Raw genomic sequence first — 6,346 nt, 5'->3', positions numbered from 1 at the left:
ATATACATTATCAAGTTAATTAGTTTCTCACGATCATCTTATTAAAATAACGTTTATTCGGCGCTTTTTTCCCCTTTAACCCACAAACCTATTACCATTATTATATTTATTTCTCCTATTGAAAGAGGCCTGTGATGAGAATCGATAGAGTACATCAATCGTAAATATTCCACCAAATTTATTGCGCAGCCATCCGTCAGCCGCACCATTATAAATTTCCTCGCGTCAGTCATCGTAGCATAGAACACGAAAACCACAGTTTACAGAATAAGACGGCGCAAACAATGACCGGCGATGCCGCGATCCGTGGCTCGATGCCGTTTGACAGACTCCATCAAGATTGTCGGGGGAAGCGCTCAAGGGTCAAAAGGTCGCTCGGCAAACGAAAGGTGGCGCGAGATGACAAACGCGTCTGGAGGGCCGCCGTGTGATAAATGATTACATCGCAGCGAGCGAGTCAACGGCGGAGTGATGGCGAGACGCGTCCGGCGTGACACCTCAATGGCCTCGTGGTGATCGATGTCTTTTTTTGCTGGCAGCTCTATCTTTACAGGAAGTGCGCCAAGTGCATCTTTGATGGAGCGCCTGTTTGTTATGCATTTGCTGACCCCTCTGAGCCATTCCTGCCTGTTGGCATTTTCTTATGCAAACAATTAACCAAGCGACACCCCCTTAAATAGGATACACGATAGGTAAACGGAAGTACCGGCAACCTGAATTTATCATCGTTTTATGTTAGACATGCAAATTAGCTGCCGAGCGGATAGGAATGCGTAACGAGAGGAGCCGACGTGACATTCAACGCTCACGCTCGTTCGTATTGGCCGACCGGCGTCGGTCCGTTCCCCGGCTGGGCAAGCGTGACGGTCCTGGCAGCCAGTTGGACGCGGCGGCCATCTGCAGCCCACGTGTCGGGAGAGAGGACGGGGCGGCGGCCAAACGGCGGCGAGCTACCGGCCACCTGAAATCAATTAGAGCCAGGCGGATTAAACAAACACACACAGCGGGCATATGCTCGCTCACTCGTATAAAAAGAGAAAATGGCAGGTTGTGCCGTGTGTTTAAGCTCATTACCTGTGTTCGCCGTATACATTGAGGGATTGGCAGACTGTGAAGGGCCTGGGGGGGGGGATTTCGCTGCTCTTCTGGCTTCCGTCGATTTGCGCACTCGCGAGGAAATTCTAGTGCGCTACTTGAACTTTACTTTGAAAATTTGGGTTAGCGAACAGATGAGGGGAGAGCTATTTGGAAGGGTTGTTGTTGAGATTGAAGTGGCTACATCACAAGGACAAATAGGTGTTTTACAGGGTAGAGTTGAAATATATTAATAATTTAAGCAATCATTTTTAATTCTGAGAATTCAATAATATATACTATAGTATTTAATTGTTGTGATACTATATATATGAGGGAGGAAAGCTGCAAGTTGCATATTTAGTTTCAAATAGTATTTTTCCAAATAAATATGAAAACTTGAATTGCACTTGAAGTAATATTCAACCATTTCCACACATAAAAATAAAAAAATGAAAGTAAATGGCATATTTGGGGAATATACGAGCAATAATGAGAGTAAATAAAACCATCTAGAACACAAAGTGATGCCTTGAGGGCAGTTTTATGCTTCCTTTCAAGACAAAAATATGAAAACATGACCTAAATCGAAAATGAAAGGTTTTATCTTCTCTTCTAAAGTATCATTTCTTTCAAATTACTAGTTTAATACCCTCGTGCCTTTTATATTCACTAAATGCTGTCTACATGTTATCTGTTGCTTTGTGTTCCCAAAATATAAATAAGCCTGGAAACACTTTTATTCCGCGTGGATTCACATACACAACCCAAAGAAAGTTTTAAAGCAAGAGCCACCATACAGTACATTAAACCTGGTGCCCTTACAAAATAATAAACATTACCCAGTTTTAATATGGCTGTAATGTATAAAAAATACCCCCCCAAAATCCAACTATAATCGCATGAGGCTGACAGTTGTTTCCGGTCACCTCTCCATACTTCAATTAACATATTGTTGAATAAACAGTGTGCAGAAAACAAGACTGATTCGGCGGCGCAGGTGTGCGCATTGTTTGTTTTGCACAAAGTGAAACAATGAGGCTGGCAGCGCGCACATCAAAAACCAGCCATTCATTTCATTCCAAGGTTACTTTGCCAACGAAGCAAGCGTGCATCCGGAAAGATGGACGCCGTGTCATAAATGGCGACTCATTTGTCGCAGAAGTAAAGGCGGCGTGCAGACGTTTGTCTGGCCCAAATGCTTATTTACTACCTGCCGTCACATCGCATACGGCACCCTTGAATACACGCCCTCTAGAACCGTGTTGACGTGTAATGTCTGTTGGCAGTTATGCTGCTTCTTGTCATCCCTGAAATGGATGCAATTAAAAGTGATAGCAGATGTCGTCCGCTAAAGTTATTTGAATAGTTTTGCGTCCGTGAGCGGCCTGCTTTCACTTCTTCATTTTCAAGTATTCGGGGAGTTTCTTTTGTTCCGGGACAAAGCAAAAAACTCAATTTACGCCAACTAGATGGACTGTATTCTCCTATTCATTGCTTCCGTTCATTCTAAGGGTGAAGGAAAAGTTGATGCAAAAAGTTTGACAAAAAGCAATTTGTTGGTTTAGTAAACATAACTTCTATTTGTGGATATTATAATACGCTCCCATAGAAAACTTGTCTGACTACAAGTGATGAACATTTGGAGAAAGTTCTGTCACTGCAGGTCGTTTTTTATACAGATATTATTTTTGACACAACTGTACATTTTTGCTCAAAACTACAAGATTTTTTCCCCCTAATTAAAAACACATTACAAATGCTTGGAATGTTGGACCTCACGTGTTTGTCTTGAGTTTCAAACTATCACGGAATGACTTAAACTTGTATCTTAAGGCACTTTGTAAATTTTGCCATATACTATGTAGCAAGAGGGTGAGAATACAGACACAGAAAAATACATTTTAGACATAAATAAATACTACTTAACTCAATGTCGGCCATTGAGACGATGAAGGGCTGGCAGCGAATGAACGAATTTCATTGACAAACCGATTTGACATCTGCTACTGATAAATTATTTAAGGATTATTGGACGCAACACAACTAGTATCGGTGCAACACCAGTTAGCGTTCGATATCGCATCCAATTGGCTCTGTTCCAGATAATTTGAGACTGCTTAAGGACAAGACACTTAGTGACGTTATTTAAGATGCAAATCCCTCCTCAACCATTCATCATCGGACACTCTTGGCGCAAAGGCCTGCTGTCAATGGAGCCCGAATGCCAAGCTGACAGAGACAGACGGCGACAAGGCGATTGCCGACGTGCGACATCTAAATGGTTTAGTCTTTGTTTACGTCCCTTCCGTTGATAGGCACACACACCAGTCGACGTTGGGGAGGTGGCACGCTCGTCAGAATTTTTGTCACCTCCTCGACAAAACGGCTGTCACGCTCCGTTACGCCGTCCGTCGTTCACGGGCCTCTCGCGGGGCACTAGGCAATGCGCCGCCACGCTTAACAAGAGTCCTTGCCCTCTTCTCGCTCGATAAAATATACGTTAAATAATTCAGAAAGGTTATTAGCGTTCAATGAATGTTTGCTTGCTGGCGAGCCTTAAACGAGTTTCAAGAGTTTCTCTTTAAAACCTTTACATTATTGATTGGGATACAGTGGCGAAAAAACAGGGACCGGGCGTAATACCGTGCAGGCTTTATGTTTTATTTAGTCGAAAACAAGAAAGCGGATAACCTGGAATATGCCATTTAAAGTGCTTTTGTTATGTCTTCAATATGCACGATTTATCTTTTAAAAACAACTTGCGGTGGTGAATAAGAAAAAATAAAAGCGAAAACACTCTTTTGACTATTTTGTTCCAAGTAATTTACAGTTCTAGTATTCTTGTATTTAACTGAAAGTCCCACAATCACAGTTTTTACACACAAATTAAATGAGAGAATCAAGTCAAAGAGTATTCAAAAATAAACTATCAAAATTTACACGGATCTGTAACTATATACAAAAAAGGACTATGATGATGAGTACTCGTTGTGTTTATCATGCGACGTGTTGGAACACAAAGTAAGATTTTACGGTTTTTTTGGTTGTTATTGCAAAAAGAATTTCAGTCTGTCGAAAATATAACTAAAAGTTTAAAATGCTGAGTGTTCATTTTTTTCCAACCATTTGTACTTTGACATCAAAATGTAGAATGCGCTTGTAAAAAAACTGAAATCTCCATCCTTATGAATGCTTTGGTTTTTCACTAACGCTTCCCTTTTAAATGTGTTTTTTTTCCTTTATCGCTGATTGATTAAACATTCTTCACACGGCATGCAGCAGGGCTGATGAAGTTACTGATTGCAGCCTACATAAAAGCCCCCCCACACACGCAGTAGGTCATTTTCTTCTTACCATCCTCCAGATGAGCCTTCTACAACATTATCTTGCCCGCGTGTGCGCGCTGAGTAATCTCCTATATTTGATAGAGTCCCGCGAAGTAGGCGAGGCTCTTCACGAGGTGATAATGAGCTCGGATGTCCTCGTGCATGCAAATGGTTGACTTTGTGCCACCCGTGTTTCCCCTTTTTAATCTTTAAAACCCACATTCGGCTACTCAATTTGTCTCATTCGAGCCAAGTTGGCGGAACACAGCTGGAGTGGAACATCTTACAACTGCAATTTGGTCACCATGTGATGAAATACGTCGCACATCACCTCGGTTGAAATTAGTTTTGCCCTTTTTAATAGCTTGGATGAGTGAGCTGTCTTAGATTACAGATTTCTGTTGTAACCCATTTGTGGTTCCTAAGAAAAAAAATGCAATAAATGGTAACAGTTTAGGCTGATTTTTTTCCTAGATCATTTGCAAGTTTGACAATATAAGTGGGGTGAAGAGGGAGGGAGAAGCGGCTCTTCTAGCTGGCAGATTCCATCTCGATAGGCGTTAGTAGTCTCTGCGGGTTTTCCCTCGGGTTTTTGTGAGAAAGACATCTTTAAATCATGTCGCACTGACCTTTGTAGAGACCGGCTTCCTCCAAAATGCTGTGATTTTTGAAGCCCTGCTAAGCGTGCACCATTGTACTGTATATTGTTCATAACCGAGCTCAAACTGAATGTTAAGCGACTACTGCTTGTTTTGTTAAAGACAAAACTATGACTACTATCTCATTATAACCCTAACCCATTGTATTTTGAAACATTATCCAAGTAAAGGTAGGGAAATAAAATCCTAAAACGGGATCGCTCTTCACTATCATGAATAACACAATGCGTTGAGAGTTTAGTCTTGCGTATCCAACTAGGTACACGGTCGATTGGTCGCCGGTCTTTTGGTCGCCCGGAAGGTTATTGATAACTACCATTTAAATCGTTGCTCAAATTCCCTAAATACAAACTGCGAATTACTATTTAGTCATACTCAATGCCCTAGTAATTATTAGGCCAAAGAAAAGCTCCATATTTCCCAGACTTTTATTGTTTTTTGTTGGAGAACTTGTTAAGACCCTGACTGACGTCCCTTCCTAAGGGGACAACTCATGTACATACAAACTCTTCTACACTCACATGTCGGCTCAGTGAAACTGCTCATGGCCATTGTTGGCTTTTATTGATGCGTAGACCGTGTTGTTTTACCTTGTTTTGTCGCTGGTCTTTTGGTCGTCGGTCTTTTGGTCGCCGGTCTTTTGGTCGCCGGTCTTTTGGTCGCCGGTCTTTTGGTCACCCGTTGTCGCGGTCGGGGCGACCAAAAGACCGCAACCAAAAGACCGGTGACCAAAAGAAGGCGACCAAAAGACCAGCGACCAATTGACCGCACACGTCCAACTAATAGTAACTTGCTTTAACCAGTACTGGAGTAGTAGTTTTTTTTCTCTCTCGGAAAGGTCAGTGACCCCTGATGTTGACTCTGAACTAAAATCTCAACCACGGAAACCACTAAAACACTCACACAAAGTATGGGCGTATAAAAATGAGCTATAATTGTCTCAAATGAGAACATTTCCAACTCCGCCACCTCCATTTGGTTCAACCGAAAATGTGATTTTGTATTTTGTTTACAAGCGAGGAAGAGACAGCAAGCGCGAGGAGCTAAAGACGGTGAATTATGAGCGGTGGAATAAATAGATTAGGGGAAGACAGCGGGAATCAAATGACAAGAGAGACCCAGAGAGACGGTGGGCGCGAGAGGCGGTTAAATAAAAGACAAGAAAATCTGCTGAGCCTCAAGAATAATGAAAGAGACAGGCGCGCCGTGGGGGGCGCGATAAGGACAGGAGGATAGATGCGCCCGATGCGGTCACTCACTTTGATGAGACGGGACCACCAACCT

The sequence above is a fragment of the Stigmatopora argus genome, chromosome 11 (assembly GCF_051989625.1).
Source record: "Stigmatopora argus isolate UIUO_Sarg chromosome 11, RoL_Sarg_1.0, whole genome shotgun sequence".
Taxonomy (NCBI): Eukaryota; Metazoa; Chordata; class Actinopteri; order Syngnathiformes; family Syngnathidae; genus Stigmatopora; species Stigmatopora argus.
Note: the sequence above shows the minus strand (reverse complement) of the source record.